The following is a 10,404-nucleotide window of genomic DNA, read 5'->3' on the forward strand; positions in this document are numbered from 1 at the left end:
GAATGAAATGGAAGAGAAGAAGTCATATATGACTCACCAGTATGCAAAAAAATTGTTGTAAGTAACGTAAGTAGTAAGAAAAGCTTAAAGTTAAAATATAGTATTAGCACAGACTAATAATAATATACTACGTATACAAGTATTAGTAACTATCCTAAAGTATAAATAAATAAAAAAATACTAGCTAGATATTATGATTTATGGATATTATATTTGTTAAAAAAATATACTTACTTTACATTAGCTCTTCGCCCGCGAGTTTAAGTTATCACAAACTTTCCTAATACAAATTTTGAGTCCCGGAAAGTTTGGTTTTCGTGACAGAATGTATCAGAATCAGAAGCTTCCTTTTGTCCAAATGATTTACATATGATAAATTATTACTCTTATGCTATGCTTGAGCATAGATTCAAATCAGAAGATCTTGGCAGAGGCAGAACTTCTTCTAGTAATTATTTCTTCAAGAGGAACTCGATACTTAAGGCTTACAGGTCGATTTGAAAGCATTAAGCAAATAAAAACAAAAGCTTTCCTCTAACAATAGAAAAAACAATGTGGAAATATGTAAGATAAACGAACGGGATCGCGTGTCGCGCCTCATTGTGCTGATTGTACACAAACGATCATTAGCCATAAACAGTGCACCGGGATGACATTATTAGTGCATCTGTAAGGTCTTGTCGTGGGACAAAACATTTGTGTCTTACGGTCTCTGCATTTTTGTAGGCGCGTGTTATTTTGTAGGCGTGTCGAAGGCGGATTTTGGTGAAATTTCTCCATGGTAGTTTCATCTTGGCATAGTACTTTTCTAACTTTCGTAACTAGTTAGGTTAGGTTTCCTGTTTGTCATATTTATTTCATTTATTTTTAATGATAAACCAAACAATCCATCCTACTCCTGTTACTTATTTTTATTTGGCTAATATACTTAAGATCCTGATGAGACATGTGCATTGTGGATAGCCTTGTACTATACTATACTGATACAATTTGCCTGTTTCCACCTGATATCATACGGTATTTAAAAGAACCCACGTGCCAATCGTAAATCTGTTTACCCAGTACCTTGATCCACTATGTTGTATGAAAGCATGCAACCGCTAGAAATAGTGTCAATTGTGGAATTACATGTGGCACAGGTGGTCTTCCGTGGGGGCGTAGCATCCGCCACGTGATGGCCGCAGGGCACGTGGGATAGTGTTGTTGTTATGGAGTATAGGACAATGTAGGATAGGTTTTGTGGACGCTTGGTATAAGCAGGAACAATGTATCATAGTTACTGGGAAAATTGAAATAAGTAGTAGAAATAATGTAGGCAGGGTGGCTACTGGGAGAAAAGGGTAGTGTAGAGTTAGATGCTTGGCTCTACATGAGAACTGATATTTGGCAATGTGTATTGTAAATGAAAATGTTGTGGTCTTTTAAATAGGTAGTATCTTTACGATTACTAATTACGGTATTAGGTATAATGTTTGACATAAATGTTACATAGCAACCTTGCATAGAAGGAAAGATTGACTAGAGAGGCTAGTTGTTCATACTACACATTATAGTACTGTCTATTGTGCTTGATGTGGACTACTTAAATACGTTTCTCCCATGCAGAAACTAATTTTCAAACGTATTCTATAGAATACTAGCGAGTAGCGGTCCGCCCCGGCTTCGCCCGTGGTACATGTTTACGTTTTCTCTACATAAGAACCATCCTCGTACTTCAAGGAATATAATAAAAAAAGAATTATCGAAATCGGTTCAGCCGTTCTCGAGTTATGCGCTTACCAACACATTTTGCGATTCATTTTTATATATAAGAAGATTAAAGGTCCTTATTACTTTAATGTTTTACAAAAGTGATTCTAAAAGAAGTAGAGAAGAAGAGTAGATCTCTCAGTTTCAATTTAATGATTTATCAAAATTAGGTAAGGCAATGAATTTGTAATTCTGTACCATTAAACATCTTTATACTGTGTAAAGCTTTTATGCAAGCAATTCATTGAATTTAGGACAAATCTCTGTGATGGTCATGAACTAGGACGCATTGCTTTTAAATCTCGCTTGTTAGGGTTTCATAGCTAAATGGCAAAAACGAGTCCCATTAACATTTTTTATTCAGTAAATTCGATTTGCTATTTTGTTCAGAATTATTGAAGCAATCAACTACCGATTTAAACTATTGAACTCATTCAACTGATTACTGATGTAGATGGAACTTTAAGATGAAGGAAATAAAGTCTTGTTTAAGCTTTGTTTAGGTGCGTATTATGAAACTTTCATAATGTGAGAAGGTATTTCATTCACATGTTGTGTTACATACTCTAGCAAATATCCCTGAAAACATCACAACAGTAGGTATCTGTGTGTTTGTATCTGTTATCTGCAGTTTCATCATCGCAAGAAAACTGGGGAGACCCAGAAACACTTGTGACCGGGTTAACATGCGTACAGAAATTCAGTTTAAATTAAATTCAATCAGATTTTAAATGCTAATTTCTGAGACGATTTGGCTTCTATGATGGGGATAAATTGATCTATAAACATAGAAAGGAAATTTCGTTCCGATAGAGATATATTACCGAATTTTCAAATAGATCTTCGACTAGAGAATTTGGCAGTAAACAGCTTTTAACAAATTAGATTTCGTATCCTACTAATAAGACTATCTCCGGATAGTTACTATGTTCTATACAGATTTTCTGCACTTTCTTGTATCAAAATTAAAGAATATTGAAGTCGTTCATTCGGGGCACTTCTTTTCCATTAATCTTTACGAGACACTAAAATACAAGGGTTCGATAACCGATGTTGATGATGATTGGTTGGTTGGATGGTTCGATGTAGGGCATGCACCCGGGTTTACCCGGTTCCGAAAAACCCGGGTAAACCCGGGTTTTTTGATGATCTTGAGAACCGGGTCTGAATAGTATGAAACCCGGTTCTCCCGGTTCCGACCAAAATATTAAAATATAAAGTATTATTTATATTTTGCTGCATTATTTTAACAAATTTATTCTATCTGGCAACGTCCGACTCACGTGCATCGCGAATTTTCGTGCCACGCCTCAAGCGTGGCTCTGATTGGTTGTCTAAATCCGCTAGCGATACTAATTGTCAAAAGCGTACGATATTTTGCTAAGGATTTATTCACCCTACGAAAATTTTGGTCGTGGTCGTCGTCGTCGTGGGTAGTGTGACCGAACCATTACTAAAATATCATGACCGTAATGTCAAAAATTAGCGATAGCAGTTTCTATTCCGCGTTTATTATATTCTCTGCCGTTAGTCTCACCCCCCCAGATGCTATAAGTTTCCTAGTGGTTTATTACCAAAAAAAAAAATTAGGCTTCGAAAATGACAAAAATTAGAGGCTACTGAAATATTTTTATTACATTTGTCGTGAATTTGAAAAGCTGTTGATTTAACTGTTTCATATAATGATCCAGTCAACTCACAAGCCAACGCATCAAAAGGTACAGCCGTAAATGCTAAAAATTTTCGCAAATTTCGACATTCGCATGGGACTCAAAACCTACAGGGTACTTCTCATGAACACAGCCTTTAAATTTGGTAAAAGTAACGTCTTTAACACAGAAAAAGGAAGAATTGCTAGAAACATAAATTTTAAAGTTACAACATTATAATAGACTAGCTGCTCCGCGCGGTTTCACCCCCGTGGCTCCACTCCTGTAATTGCCCGTAGCGTGATGAAATATAGCCTATAACCTTCCTCAATAAATGGGCTATCTAACACCGAAAGAATTTTTCAAATCGGAGTAGTTCCCGAGATTAGTGCGTTCAAACAAACAAACAAACAAATAAACTCTTCAGCTTTATAATATTAGTATAGATTTGTTCGGAGCCCTAGGAGCGCGAGTCCGTCTCGCACTTGGCCGGTTTTTTGCTTTACAGTTTGCAGTTAATGAATAAGGTTTAAGTTTATATGTGATATTATGATAACAAGGTACTTTTATAAGACTGATAAATAAAGAGAAGTATTGAAATTTTGTTTCTTTATTATTTAAATAAAATAAGACACAAGCCGCGCCCATCAGGTACTTTTACAGTTACTCTTGTTTAATTTCGTATTTTTTTCCGAGGTATTATAAAAGAACCGGGTAACCCGGTTCTACCCGGTTCTGAGCTCGATTTGGAACCGGGTTTCAGAAACTTGGAACCGGACTCGGTTCTGCATGCCCTAGTTCGATGATATACTATACAAAAATGTTAATATTACATTTTGTAGAGACTATCGAAGTGAACTTTATAGGAATACCGCGCTTTTTTAATTTACAAAACAGGATGTCTACGATGATATTTTTTTTACTTCAAAATATACAGTATTGTGTGAATGCTAGAAGAATGTGACCCAATTCGGTTGTTTTTGACGCAAAAATTAGAGTTTCATAAAATTTTATTATCCTTATCGCATTTCGCTAAGAAGGTGAACATGGTTAACGTTGAGTCAATATTTGAAGTATACTGGATTTATAATTTTGGATTTTTCTTTAATCCACGGAACTTGCGAGAAGAAGAGTTTCTAATTAGGTACCCGTAAATAGATATTATCTACTATCTAATTCTAAATTCACGTATTTTCTTATTATTTTTAATATCCTGAAAACTTTTATTTAATAGAACAATAGATAAAGAATTTTAATAATAAATTGTACAAACTGTTATAGTCTGTCCACTATAAGAATTGCTTTTTGACAGCTCGACGGGTGATACCAGAAGTGATGTTCAAAAGATTATCGATTGTGATACCATTTCAATTATAGTTAAATTCAAAATATTATCATAAATCGAATCAGGTACGTAAATAATAATTACAACGTAAACGTACTAATAAGATATATAATAATAAGACCACATATCTATGCATTGTATGTTAAAACTAAACTAAACTAATATATTTTTATTATTTATTGGTTTCTATCTTACAATTTGGTTGTCTTTACGTTTAAATTATATAACATAATAGAAGAGTTTTTCTGTATCGGATATATTTTCCAGAGTATTTCTATCGATTATTTTAATCTATCGACCCATCATTGAATAATTCTGTGTAGGCATCACTAAGTGGGCGGGACCTGTCCATGAAGTACGATAATTATTTGTATGACATTTTAACATAGACAATACAATCCTACATAGGCGTGCATCTGTCAAAAAGCAAATAATATAGTGGACAGAGTATACAAGCAAACCAGTGCGGCGGTGATCTCATCACGCCGAACGAACGTACACGTGCGTTGTGTCAATATTATATCATGGTGGGATTATTTCAATTACATAATTACTGGTTTACAGTGTTATAAAATATGTTAGGGAGGTATGTAGGTATAATATTTGTGTTAAGATGACCAATTGTTATACCTGGCCGTTTAGGTTGGTACGTATAGTGGAAAGAGAGTAACCAAAGTTGAAATCTGCTCCATTACGAGCTTTTTTGCCGGTAATTTGAAGATAGAGATTTATTCACAAAAGGGATCATGATAGATATAGTTTTATTTTGCTAGTTGCTTAATCCTGGAATGAGATTTGAGAGAATACTGAACTACTACTGACTAATATATTCATATTACCAGACCATGGAGCTTAGCTAGAGATTTGAATAAATGAACCATAAGTAGAGCTCTATGGTCTCATTCATTCAGATATAGTCCTTTTGCCAGTATGTGCCGTCATTTTATAACATAAGTTATTGCACATTCTCTATCCGTTAATTGCACTTGCACCCAACATTGATTCCATCTAATACCCTAAAATTAAGTTGTTGTGAGTTCAATGTAACCTACATTTAAATGAAGTAGGTTAAAATATAATATGAGCGTTGTGTCACATGGGCAAACATGCAAACAACCTAAAAATATTATAATCTGTAATGCATCAAGGAGATAAAGAATGCACATTTTAATATGTATAACAATTTAAACTGTTATAAGACAAGAAAGTATGCTATAAAATTGGTTATACGGTATTATCAATAAAGTCTGGATTACGCAATCGAATATTCATATCAGATAGATAATTAATCCAATTGAGCCTATCTTGCAATTGTATAATGCGGATCGTAACGCCGATTGGCTTATCTGAAACCTTGGTTGCCTTTTAACCATCTCTAGTTAAGGTATTCCTTATTTATGTAATACATAGCCTGTTCAATACTCTTAACGATAAAGATAGTTATGGGGCCTTAAATACAACTAGTAAAATTTCTGCTTATTTTGTGCTATCACAAATTCATTGTGAAATTCTGCCGGTAATGTTTAGGTTAAATAAACATCCAAGACAAAATATCTACCCTAACGAAAACATTCGGAGCTTTTTAGTTATTCGTTTTTTAGTTACATGGTATGCCAATAATAAATCTCACTCTGAAAATGAAATACATTTTATAATTTGTTATCTACGTATCAAACTAGTGACTGAAATTCATATTTTTAGGGCCGATTTTTCAATGCTTGGATAAAACTTATTCGTCGAATAATGTATAAAATTAAACGTACGTTTTTAAAAAATAATTTTAAAAACGTATTCTATTTGCCCGTATTTGACAGTTTACGTGACATTTTAATATTATCGGTATATTAAGAAGAGCTGGAACGTCAACACATTTACACATTGCACATGTTAGGCCGGGAGATACTGACACAAAATTTCGGGTCATTTGTAACAGGATGGCGGTCTAGAGGGGTCTTAGTACGCAATGACAAAAATAAAAATGATGGTCAGAACGCTGGTACCGGCGGACTAGTCGCGTGGGCGTTAGTCACACTCGTCGGATAAATAGCGAAAGTCCAACGATTTGTAACACAAAAATTTTAGAATTTACCGATAGCCCTTAAAAAAGATGTAGGTAGGCGGTAGTGTCATGCCATACAGTTACGATGTGACTTACAGTCCGCCATACCGACGTGAATGCGTTGATTTAAAAAAAACAATTCAACCATTTGTACCGGGCTCACTTTTGCACAGGTAACCATCGTCGTGCAGCCATTTACTAAAATCGCCATGCCATACTTTTCGGACGATTCCAAATGGTCGCCATACCGCGGAAAATCTGCAAATTTTTGAATTTTTTTTTCTCGCCAAACGATTTGTACCACCCTACATTTTTTTTTCAACAACTCCTGAATGATTATAAATAGAAGTGTGATAATGCCATACCTGTGGGAGGTAGCGAATGTGTATAAGATTTTTTTCTTATTGTAAGATTTTATTCGTAGTTTGAACGATTTGTAGCAGTATGGCACTAATTTTTCCCTCTATTAAAAGTATGGCAAATATAATAATGGTCACGTTGCATCATATACTTTCCAAAAATGCCGTACTGGTACAAATCGCCAATTCTTTTCATGTTTTTTTTTACGTCTTGGCTTAAGTCTTACAATCATCCGCCCCATGTTTGCAATCTGCGATATTTTTTTCTAGGTAGAATTGTATACAAACAAACAGAATATAATGATCCCATACTGTAAAAAATTATTTTACGTATTGTACAGTCGTATTTTTGAAACGTGACGAATAAATTAATTTTCAAGTATGGCAGCACTTTTTCCCCCTACTAGAAGTATGGCAAATATAATAATGGTCACATTTTATCAAATACTCTCCAAAAATCCAAATGCAATACTGGTACAAATTGTCTGGCGAAAAAAAATTTTTTTTGCAGATTTTCGGCGGTATGGTGGCCATTTGGAATCGTCCGAAAAGTATGGCATGGCGATTTTCGTAAATGTCTGCACGATGATGATTACCTGTGCAAAAGTTAGCCTGGTACAAATGTTTGAATTGTTTTTTTTTAATCAACGCATCGCGTCGGTATGGGGGGCTGTAAGTTACACCGGAAAAGTATGGCATGACACTACCGCCTACATCTTTTTTATGGGCTATCGGTGAATTCTAAAATTTTTGTGTTACAAATCGTTTGACTTTCGCTATTTATCCGACGAGTTCGACTAACGCCCACGCGACTAGTCCGCCGGTACCAGCGTTCTGAGTTCGGACCATCATTTTTCTTTTAGTCATTGCGTAATAAGACCTCTGTAGAACCGCCATTCTGTTACAAATGACCCGAAATTTTGTGTCAGTATCTCCCGGCCTATGTATGTGTCATATTTTGCAATTGTTTATAAATACAGGGTGATGTAATTGGTGTAATACGAATATCTAAAAATCTATGAAGAATTTTGTGATACAGTAAATGGAAGAATTATAGACTATTTTACAGTATTTAATAAAATCATTTAATTTTTTGTTCATTTTCATTAGAAATGTCAATTTTTCTCACCAAGGTGGAAATTTGGATGATAAGGATCTTGTTAGAAAAATATAAATTTTGACTAAAATCGGCATTTTTTTTTTTCAAAAATCAAATTACTAATTAATAATCAGAGTTATCACATTATTAAAAAAAATAAGCCAAACTATACACAATTTTTACCTACTTGATGCAATCCTCAAAGATCTTGGACATGTGTATTGCGCCTTCCACCATACCATCCAGAACTCAACCCAATAGAGTTACTATGGGGCATAATTAAAGGGAAAGTAGCATCACAAAATGTGAACTTTAACTTGAAAACTGTGGAAGAATTATTTAGAAAGGAAGCAAATGCTATTAGTCTGGATATGTTTAGTGACGTTTGGAGAAAGACGCGAGAACATGAGGAAAAATATATTCAATTAGAACCAAAAGTAGATAATTACACTGACTCATTTATAATAACATTAAGAGATTCCGACAACGAAACATCGAGTTCTTCGAGCGATGAAAGTTACAGTGAAGTAGAAGATTACGATTATGATTAAATAGATTCTTCTTCTTCTCTACCTATAGATACTGCTTTCTGAATTGGTGGTAAATGTTAAAACTGTTAAACTGTTATGACGATTCAAAAGTGCTTCTAGAAGAAGTCTAATTGTATAAATGTTTGAGTTTGAGTTTAAAACCAATAGTGTGAAAATTATACAATAAACATGTAACACATATTTGTTAGCGCGTATTGGTAGGTATTACGTTCTTACTACCAATATAATATTTCTTAGATATCTTTACTCGACCAAAGTCAGGAATTTAATTATTATTTGATAATTGAATGATTATTAATCCTTTTATCCAATTGATTATTATTAGAATAAATAATTAACTTCATCAATTGATTTACTTTTAAATTATAATTTTACAGGTAAATTATGAGAGCTTTCATAAGTAATTATATTTGCATATATATTTCGGAGATTCCTCGCGATTAATTTCAACGTCCGCCATGATCGTAAATAATAAAAAGAATCAGTGCGCACAACTGGCGCGGTTGGCTGTCGGGCGGCAAGTGTCGGTCGAACTGACACCCCCCAACCTACCAAACTACTGACTCAAGGAAAATGTCATTGTCACTTGTCATTGTCATAAATTCATTCGTTAAAACTTCAAGTCTTACTGCGTCATTATTAAAAATACTCACAACTTTACCAATAGATGGCGTTAATACCAACTGAATAAATCAATACTCCGACACGGCCATTCTGACAATAAGCGCGTTCTCGCGCGATTTCTAAGCCTATTTAGCTCTGATCACAACTTTGCGTCAAAGTTTGTAACGTAGAACCTACACAAAGCGCGAAGCTTCCCATGTAGAGTCAACACATGAAGCGCGAAGCTTCCCATGTAGAGTCAACACATGAAGCGCGAAGCTTCCCATGTAGAGTCAACACATGAAGCGCGGAGCTTCCCATGTAGAGTCAACACATGAAGCGCGAAGCTTCCCATGTAGAGTCAACACATGAAGCGCGAAGCTTCCCATGTAGAGTCAACACATGAAGCGCGAAGCTTCCCATGTAGAGTCAACACATGAAGCGCGAAGCTTCCAATGTAGATAGAGCCAACATGAAGCGCGAAGCTTCCAATGTAGATAGAGCAAACACATGAAGCGCGAAGCTTCCAATGTAGTTAGAGCAAACACACGAAGCGCGAAGCTTCCAATGTGGTTAGAGCAAACACATGAAGCGCGAAGCTTCCCATGTAGAGTCAACACATGAAGCGCGAAGCTTCCCATGTAGAGTCAACACATGAAGCGCGAAGCTTCCCATGTAGAGTCAACACATGAAGCGCGAAGCTTCCAATGTAGATAGAGCCAACACATGAAGCGCGAAGCTTCCAATGTAGATAGAGCAAACACATGAAGCGCGAAGCTTCCAATGTAGTTAGAGCAAACACACGAAGCGCGAAGCTTCCAATGTGGTTAGAGCAAACACATGAAGCGCGAAGCTTCCAATGTAGTTAGAGCAAACACATGAAGCGCGAAGCTTCCAATGTAGTTAGAGCAAACACATGAAGCGCGAAGCTTCCAATGTAGTTAGAGCAAACACATGAAGCGCGGAGCTTCCAATGTAGATAGAGCAAAC

The sequence above is a fragment of the Colias eurytheme genome, chromosome 19, assembly GCF_061535395.1.
Source record: "Colias eurytheme isolate Ceu_HAF_F1 chromosome 19, ilColEury1 Martin Lab GWU primary, whole genome shotgun sequence".
Classification (NCBI taxonomy): domain Eukaryota; kingdom Metazoa; phylum Arthropoda; class Insecta; order Lepidoptera; family Pieridae; genus Colias; species Colias eurytheme.